Source organism: Podarcis muralis, chromosome 12, assembly GCF_964188315.1.
Source record: "Podarcis muralis chromosome 12, rPodMur119.hap1.1, whole genome shotgun sequence".
Lineage (NCBI taxonomy): Eukaryota > Metazoa > Chordata > Lepidosauria > Squamata > Lacertidae > Podarcis > Podarcis muralis.
The window spans coordinates 13765193-13775187 of NC_135666.1; positions in this window are offsets into that span (position 1 = coordinate 13765193).

Genomic DNA, 9995 nt, shown 5'->3' on the forward strand with positions numbered 1-9995 from the left:
CTCGTTACTGTGTGAGGTACTTGATTGATCATCGGCAGCCCTGTTCCTTTTCCAGAACGCAGAAAGTAATTATGTGAGCAGCAAATCTAACTGATCAGCTCTTCATATCGATAGTCAGGAGAACTTGACCCAAAATGAGGATAACAGCAGTTAGGACTGAGATTACCCAAAGTATAAAGGGGGGGGTTTAAAATCTCACACACAAATGCCATCTTCAGAATTTTATCTTCTGAACTATAGTCCTACAATTCTGATTCAAGGATAACCCTGCTCAAACCATCAAGGTCTCCTACTTCAAATGCAGCTTTAGAGAAAGCTGGTCCAAAAAGATGGGAATCCTATCATACACTGATAGAGGAGATGATGGTACCATATTCCAAACCTCAGTACAGTTCCTTAGAATGACCTGGAAGATGTGGCGCTGGGAGGCCCATATAGTATGGAATAAACTAGGACCCCAGTCCTGGAAGGAGCAACATCAGCTCTTCTGGAACAACTTCCTCTCCTGCGGCTATTACAGTCACTTACAGCCACTCCAGCAGACTGCCTCAAGAAGAAGAAGAGTTTGGATTTGATATCCCACTTTATCACTACCCGAAGGAGTCTCAAAGCGGCTAACATTCTCCTTTCCCTTCCTCCCCCACAACAAACACTCTGTGAGGTGAGTGAGGCTGAGAGACTTCAGAGAAGTGTGGTTGGCCCAAGGTCACCCAGCAGCTGCATGTGGAGGAGCGGAGACGCAAACCCAGTTCACCAGATTACGAATCTACCACTCTTAACCACTACACCACACTGGCTCTTCAATGGAAGAGATGGGAATCAGGACTCATTCCATCAGCCGTGCTGAAGAATCAGTGCCATCAGGGTACCCCTTCCCCTGAACTGCTTTCATTCCAGCTAGTCAACATAAGGAGTACTATTTAACTCCCCCCATCCATCCCTGTCCCTTTCTCCTTTTGCACCGTGTAGTTTTAGATTATAAGTCTGTGGGCAGGGACTGTCTTGTTTAACTGTATGTAAGACACTCTGGGAGCCTTTTGGCTGAAGAGCAGGATACTGGTGCAATAAATAAACTACTGAGGAAATGACACTCTCTGCTGAATACATGCCATGCGTTTAAAGCACATGGCTTCTGCCAAAGAATCCTGGGAACCATAGTTCCCCTCCTGCACAGTGCTACAATTCCCAGCACCCTTTAAAAACAATATTTCATCCCGCTCCCTTTAGCTTTCCTTTCCCATTTACCCCCAGCTACTAATCTCCATTGCTCTGAGCAACACCAGACTGTTCAGTCCCTTCTTTGTTTTTTAGAGTGTAGGATTTATAAACAATACAAAATGGAATAGCTTAGGTTGCGTTCTTCAAACCTTCCAGTCCTGTTACCAAAGTCATGCAGTGCAATCCTAAGCCTTCAGAGGGGCTTCCTCCCACACAAGTGTGCACAGGATTGCGCTCTTTGCATCTTCCCCATGATGAATCCATACTGAGAATCCCAAGCAGTAGATATTTGTAAGCCAGAGGATGCACTACGAGGCTGTGAGCTGCCTGTTCTAGAACTGTAAGTTCTGGGCCCGCAGCAGAGCATCCGTCACGCAATTGACAATGATTTCTCTACATGATCTCAGTTTAATCTGCATATGTTTATTGAAAGATGAGATTTAATGGGTGAGTCTAACCTTGCTGCCTAATTATGTTATTGCTGCTTTAATATTTCTCTTTAGAAAGTCTCCTGAAGGGAATTGGGCATCTCCCCAGAAGGGAAAAGGTTTTGTCTTACCGACCGGAAACATTTATATTGATGTCAGGAAGAATTATGGGTATGGGTAAGGTAAAATAAAGTCATTAAAAGTGAAAAATTTTGTTTATATGTAAATACATAAGCTACATTAACCAAAGCATTATGCTAATTATTTCTTTGCAACGATGCTAACCTTTTGCAGAATATACATGGGGACCAGAATGCCATACATTAACTGCCATTCCAATTAAAGTGTGCATTCAGAAACGAAGGTGCCCCTTAGGGCTAAACCACATGTTACATACTGCAGCTGTGTGTGTCTGCAACATAACCACAATGGCTAGTTCTTCACTGCAATGGACCTTCAGGACAGAGTGGTGACCTGACACACACACACACCAGTGCTTTTCTGCTTGTGGGGATTCCAGTCCCATGATTGTGAGGGAAGCCCTAGCCTGGAACCCCAGCAGGAGATGGCAGGGGGCCAGCAGGGGGTGGGATGGTGAATAAAGCACCCTACCCTGTTACTTCTTAGAATCATAGAAGAATAAGAGTTGGAGCTCATCTGGATCTACAATGCAGGAAACAACTACATCATCCCCAATACATGCCCATCCAGCCTCTGCTTAAATACCCCCAGCAAGGAAGGGCCCAGAGGCTCCCGCAACAGCATGTTCCACCCTCAATCAGCACATACTACGAAGAGATTTCTTCTAAGAATTAGCCAAAATCTATTTTGGTGCAATTTTCACCCATTGGTTCTAGTCCTGCCCACTGCAGCAACAGAGAGCACATCTGTTCCATTTTCCAGCTACTGCAGTCAGTGGAGGCTACACACTCTGATCATAGTTGGTGGAGGGAGGGAGGTTCCACCCACCTCAGGATCCTACCCATCTATGGAACTTTGTGTCCCTGTTCAGGTATTGTAACCACCCTCACAATCTGGGGATCACTGCTTACTCAATCTTACCAGCCATGCATAAACCATCAGTCCAGTTCAACTTAACAGGGCTTCATAACAAATACACTTGCCATGAAGGCAGCCTTCCCCAATCTAGTGTTCTCCAGATGTCATTGGACTATAACTCCCATCATCCCTGAGAATTGGCAGTGCCGGCTAAGAGCCCAACAACTTCTGGAGGGCATAACGTTGGGGAAGGTTGCATTTAGGCAACCAGCAAAGGCCACAAAATGGCAGTGGCCAAGGATGGAGCCAGATGGATAAGCGAGATCAGAAGTTTAAGCCATAAAGCCGTTGAATTCCCAGACTCAGACCCCAACACAGGAGCCCGTCAAGCCACTGACCCCTTAAACTTTTGCCCCAACTCCCAATATGCACCTTGAAAACCCAATTCTCATGAGGAACTAGCCCCTTTTTCACCACAAGCCTTGCCATCTCTAGGCAATAACAAGGCAACAAAGTGAGAGCTTTCTTGAGAAGTGACTGAGAACAAGGTTGCAGGCCAGAGGACTGCCCCTTTAAAGGTTCACACTGTTCAGCAAAAGCGTGGAGTCTGGGAAAGTTGATTTGGCTGAGAAGGATAAAGGGGCTCAGCTGAGCTTGAGATTTCCCTACAGCAAATTGGCAACAAGGAGCTATCCAAGGTCCTGCGACTCCAGCCTGATACTAGCTTCCTTGCTGACGAAATCACACCCAAGTGTCTATTGTGCCCTGTGGTCAAGGCAGGACACAGCTTCTGATGACAAGTCTTCAAAAGATGCCTAAGAACATCAAATATGTATTTACAGAGCAAATATAGAGGATTTACAGTAATTCCCATTTGTTTTCAAAAAAAACCTACATCCTCTTCTGTTTACATGAGCCATCAAATCCATATCTAGTCCCAATGAAGAGATTAAAACCTATAAATAGGGAAGGGGGTCACTGAGTTCATGGATGGTGACTTCAAGCCGACTTTCAGCAGGGATCAGTGGTAAGTTCCCCATGGAAAACTTGGGCATTTCTACATGTCCCACATCTGACATCACATATGATGTCAGGTGTGAGACAGATGGGTGTGGTTTGCAAAAACAGCCTTACAGGGCCCAGTTTGGCCTGCTGGATGCAGGTTCCCCCAGCACTGCTATAAATGAAGGATGCAGTCTTTGTAGCTTTGGGAATTAATTCACTGCTGTTTCTTCTACTTTGACTTTCTCTTCTCCCCACTGTGATCATACATAGTAACAGCTGCGTGAAAATGACAGGCATGGTTGTGGTTTAATGGGAATAACGACTGACATCAAGGGCTAGATCAGAAGGGACTGACATTTTTTTGAAGTTAAAAATAAAGCCATTAATTTAACAAATATGGAGAAAGGACAGAGGCAAAAGGAAATGTCCCCTTGTTAAATATTTACCACTTGAGCTTTGATGAAAACCACCCTATAAATGACAATATAATACAAGTAAGTGTTCCCAAGGTTAGGTCAACTTTCACGTTGAAGTTAAGTCTCTCATAGAGGGAAGAATTACATTTCTTGGCATGGACGCATTAATTATATAAATTTCATAAAGGAAATGCAAAGTCCTATAATGTGTGGCATTGATTAATGATGCTCTTCTGATTTATGGCTGTGTATTTTTGAACTGTGATATTTAACAAGCAGCTAATTTAAAAGCTAGGTTTCTGTCACAACTTTTTATGATGCTTCCAGCAATCCTATTGGTAGCTTGAAGATTATTGTGTTAACACTTTGGAAGGCCAATTTCTAAACCGACAGTTTTCCCACTGAGAAAATAAAATTATTGTGTACAGTGGTACCTCGGGTTAAGAACTTAATTCGTTCCGGAGGTCCGTTCTTAACCTGAAACTGTTCTTAACCTGAACCTGGCCGCACCGCCGGAGCACGATTTCTGTTCTCAATCTGAAGCAAAGTTCTTAACCCAAGGTACTATTTCTGAGTTAGCGGAGTCTGTAACCTGAAGCGTCTGTAACCTGAAGCGTCTGTAACCCGAGGTACCACTGTATTAAGAAATTGTGTTATATCTGTTTCTTCTGTCCCTTGCATATTTCAGAGGAAGTATCTCCCCCTGCTATGATCTTGACTGTTCTTTAAGCTTTGGCATACAGGCCAAGCGTAGGGAAGAACTTAAATGTTACACTGAATACATAGCTACCGCCAAAACCAGCAGCTGTACAGCTGCCTCCTACATGCCCAACAATAATGCTCAGCAGAACTTATCTATGCTGTGAAATCGTGAACCTCTGCGTTACCCTACCCTTCTTCGCATCATTGGCTGCAGGAGGAAGAAAATATACAATGCAACCCTATGTCACTGCCCTTAATGGAGAGGGTCTGCCACCCATCCACAGCCCGGCTGAGAGTGCTGTCTAGGAAGGAAGGTGAGGAGGGGGCAGGCAGATCACTGCACCAGCCTGGAGCTGGCACAGTGACTGGGCCCACATTGGGTTTGATGCCATCACGTGATGGCAGTAGGATTGGCTTAGTATCCAACAGATCCAAGGCCAGCTCAGTCATTATCCCTCACCCTACTGGAATACCCCCATTTGGGGGCTGTTGGCTCATTGCTTCTTGCAAGGAATGCGCTGGCAGCACTTCTACCTTCTGCTGAATCCAATCACACCCAGCCTATTGCAAAGAAGGTTGGCATTGCTTTTCCAGTTCTGTTAGATGTTATATAGGGAAAGGGAAGCAAGACACAGTTACCACTTTCAGTGGCAGCTGTGCTATTTGCATAAAAGCTGGAGGTTTTGTTGTCATTTAAAAAAAACACATGAAAATAAGTTCTGGATGCATGTGGAGAAAAGTCTTATATGAATTAACATCCACATTATTGTATTCTATTTTTATTGCATGAAATTTATATACTGCTTATTTAAAAAAACTAAACAAAACCTCACAGCAGCTATAATGGTTATCAATGTCTCCATGCTTTTTCAGAAGTTTCATATATTTGTACATCATCACAGACATACTGTAGATGTATTAGATACATTTGGCCACTAATGCTAATTTTCAGGTCTTTGAAAGCCATTCATCTTTGAAAGCATGACATCAAGTTTAAAAGCCCTCCTTTATTTGAAAGGTTAAGCCTATTAAACATTTTGGGGTTTTTTATAGAAAAACAGTGTATATTTAAAAGTCAGCACACTGCTGCTACAAAGAATTAAGTTATAGCAATTTTTCATGCTGTGGTTTTAAAAATTATTTTATTTACACAGTCATTTCAAAGCTATGTGCAATAAGAACAGCAAAGAAGCCGATATATTTAAAAGAAATCTAAAACAATGCAAAACAAGGAATCATGGCAAGGACTCATTTATCTAGCTGGAAAAGCCTGCCAGAACAAAAATGTCTTCAATTGTTTCCCCAAAGTGCAGATAGCGAGCACCTGTCATATCTTGACAGGAATGCAATTCCACAGAACAGGGGCAGCCAGGTTAAATCTCTGCTCCAAGTTACTGTGGAACAGGCTTCTGTGATATTTGGCACTTGCAGGAAAAAAAGTTACTGCAGATCCCAGGGATCTACTGGGTATTATTTTACACACACACACACACACACACACACACACACACACACTGTCATTCAGGTGGTTTCTCATGTAATCTGGTCCTGAGCTATGTAGGGTCTTACATATGAGTATGAACGCCTTGAATCTGGCCCAGTTGCAGACTGGCAGCTAAGTGTTATAAGCTGCTGATAGTTTGCCCCAAGCAAGCTAGCCACTGCATTCTGCCCTTGGACCAACCCCGAGGATAGCTCCACATATAAAGGTAAAGTGACCCCTGACCATTAGGTCCAGTCGTGACCGACTCTGGGGTTGCGGCGCTCATCTCGCTTTATTGGCCGAGGGAGCCGGCATACAGCTTCCGGGTCATGTAGCCAGCATGACTAACCCGCTTCTGGCGAACCAGAGCAGCACACGGAAACGCCGTTTACCTTCCCGACGGAGCGGTACCTATTTATCTACTTGCACTTTGACATGCTTTCAAACTGCTAGGTTGGCAGGAGCAGGGACCGAGCAACGGAAGCTCACCCTGTTGTGGGGATTCGAACTGCCGACCTTCTGATCGGCAAGTCCTAGGCTCTGTGGTTTAACCCACAGTGCCACCCGCGACCCCAGCCCCATATATAGCACATTGCAATAACTCAACTGCAAAGTTACCATTGCATGGACAACTGCAGTTAAGCTATCCTGATCCAGAAACAGCCAAAGCTGTCTTACCAACCACAGTTGGTGCATTCTCAGTTTATCAGCACCTTTCTTTACTCTGTATGTCGGGCTTTGTTTTCTCTCTTTCCCCCAAAGTTTCTCCAATTCACACTGGTGCAAAGGGCTTACTGCATACCTGGAAACCACGGAGCAAGCTCTGCAAAAGGGTGGGGACCAAAGGTGGACAAAGTATCCCAGAGGTACTACCCCTCTCCCAACACCCCACACACCCTGATGCTAGCAACAGAATATCCTCTGCAAAATACTAACCAAGTGTCAATTTCATAGGGGTTTTCCTATGCATGTGTAAAGTGCAATTTAACCTTGGAATCTTCATGGGGATAAATATATAGTTAGAAATATAACCTCTAAATACTTTGACAGATCAGCAGGACCTCCTGTGCCAACGAAGGAGAAATATCCATTAGGCATAAAGGACTTTTGTCTTGGAAGCGGAAAGCTGTCGTTCTGAGGCTCGTGCCACCTAAGATACATGATGTAATGACTGAAAATGGAGAAATGCATTGAAGGTAAAAAACCATCTTCTGAAAATTAATGAGTTATTAAAGTTTCCCAGCCAGAGCTGGATGCATATGCTCAGTACTTAGGAGGACGAGAAATGACGGCCTTGGGACTGCAGCCCGGGGACAGCAAGTCCAGGCTAGCTGGGCACTGCAGAGGATACAAATAAGTCAAAGCTGGCAAATTGGTTTCTTGCTGGCAATTATCAGTAATATGGCTGAAGGTTGGCCAGATGCAGCGACTCAGTTTCCTTTTCACCTTTAGGGTAAGAACAAAGCAATAAAATAAAAGGATCCTGGCTCCTTCTTCTCTCCTCACCCTCCCAATGTACTCTCTCACACACGCACATGTCTTTTGCTTGGCTGTGCTTTCATAAATCACTGTACTTTATCAAACACTGTGGTTGATGCTGTGGGAGATACTGATGACCTAGTTCCCTAAATGCCCCCGCACACACCCTGCACAGCTCTTACGAGGAAGCACAAGGAATAGTGGTGAGAGAAGGGTTGTAAATGGGCCGGCACAGGTTTGTAAAAGGTAAAGGGACCCCTGACCATTAGGTCCAGTCGTGGCCGACTCTGGGGTTGCGGCGCTCATCTCGCTTTATTGGCCGAGGGACAGTCATGGCCAGCATGACGAAGTCGCTTCTGGCGAACCAGAGCAGCACACGGAAATGCCATTTACCTTCCCGCCAGAGCGGTACCTATTTATCTCCTTGCACTTTGACATGCTTTCAAACTGCTAGGTTGGCAGGAGCAGGGACCGAACAACGGGAGCTCACCCCATTGCGGGGATTCGAACCGCTGACCTTCTGATCAGCAAGTCCCAGGCTCTGTGGTTTAACCCACAGCGCCACCCGCGTCCCACACAGGTTTGTAAGCCACCTCAAATATTCTACGGGAAAGGGTAGAAATGTTTTCAATAAGCAAATCCAATCCAGGTAAGAATTTATGAATAAAGCATGTATCATAAATATACATACCCAGGGAAGTGCGCCTAGCACTTACGCTGACCATTATGTGGGATAACCAGACTCATATAGCCAACATGCTTAAGTCTAAAGCATGAGGGGGCTAACCATAGAGTAAGCTGTCCTTAGTTCACCTTGAGAGGGACTGGGCAATCAAGCCTGTTCTTCATCCTCCAATGTACCTGAGCTCAGCATATGAAGAAGTTTGAGCTACTCGCTCCAAACTCTGACTACATGGCTCTCACAAGCCACTTTGGAGTTCCTATACCGATAATTTATGACCTTTCATCACTGTAACTAAGCAACGTTTTACTGCTTGTGCAACTTTTTCTCAATGCTGTATGGAAAGGCATAGGAATCTGACCATTGGAAAGTTTGTAAATAAACCATTTTTATCTTACCAAATATGTGGTCTTTTTCTATGCTAGAGGAAGAGGGAAGTTTTGGAACTCACAAGGGCATATTTTAAAGGTCTGTCTATATTTCCACGCTTTACCTTGCTGTATATTTTGTGATTTTAAATCTCTGCTGGGGTTCTGTCACCAAAGAGTACTTGACCCAAACCTGGATGTTGGCATCTAGGAATTCTTGCTCAGTACCTATTTTTTCTTTGCCACCAACACATTAAAGCCCTGAATAGCCAAATATCTGAAAGAACACCATCTCCCATTTCAACCCATCCAATCTTCTAAATAGCAGTTTCAAAACTTTGGGGTAATCTTCCAACCAAGGTGTACATCACCTCTATACTCCTTTAAGAGAAAGGTAGTTGGCTTTGGATTGTAGTCTTTGCTATTTTATGTATTTTTTATACTGTGTTTATTTTGTATTGGTGTTTAATTGGTTTGAGAATATGCAATGATGTGTTTTAATATGCTGTACAGCACCCTATGAACATATTGTCAAGGATGACATAAAGATGCTTAAGCAAATAAACAAACAGTTGCCCTGGCACCCTAGAAGGAAAAGGAAAGGACACTCTAGCCCAGGGGTCAGCAAACTTTTTCAGCAGGGGGCCGGTCCACTGTCCCGCAGGCGTTGTGGGGGGCCGGACTATATTTTGGAGGGGGGAAAGAGCGAATTCCTATGCCCGACAAATAACCCAGAGATGCATTTTAAATAAAAGGACACATTCTACTTATGTAAAAACATGCTGATTCCCGGACCATCCGCGGGCCAGATTTAGAAGGCGATTGGGCCACATCCAGGCCCCGGCCCTTACTTTGCCTACCCATGCTGTAGCCTAGCCCATGGGTAGGCAAACTAAGGCCCGGAGGCCTGATCTGGCCCAATCACCTTCTAAATCCGGCCTCAGCATGTTTTTACATGAGTAGAATGTGTCTTTTTATTTAAAATGCATCTCTGAGTTATTTGTGGGGCATAGGAATTCATTCATCCCCCCCAAAAAAAATACATAGTCTGGCCCCCCACAAGGTCTGAGGGACAGTGGACCGGCCCCCTGCTGAAAAAATTTGCTGACCCCTGTTCTAGCCCCATCCATGAGCCAAAGTAACAAAAGCCACCAAGTGTAATCAAGTAATAACATTTAATCATTTAATGTAGCAGCACCAATACTTTTGAACTCC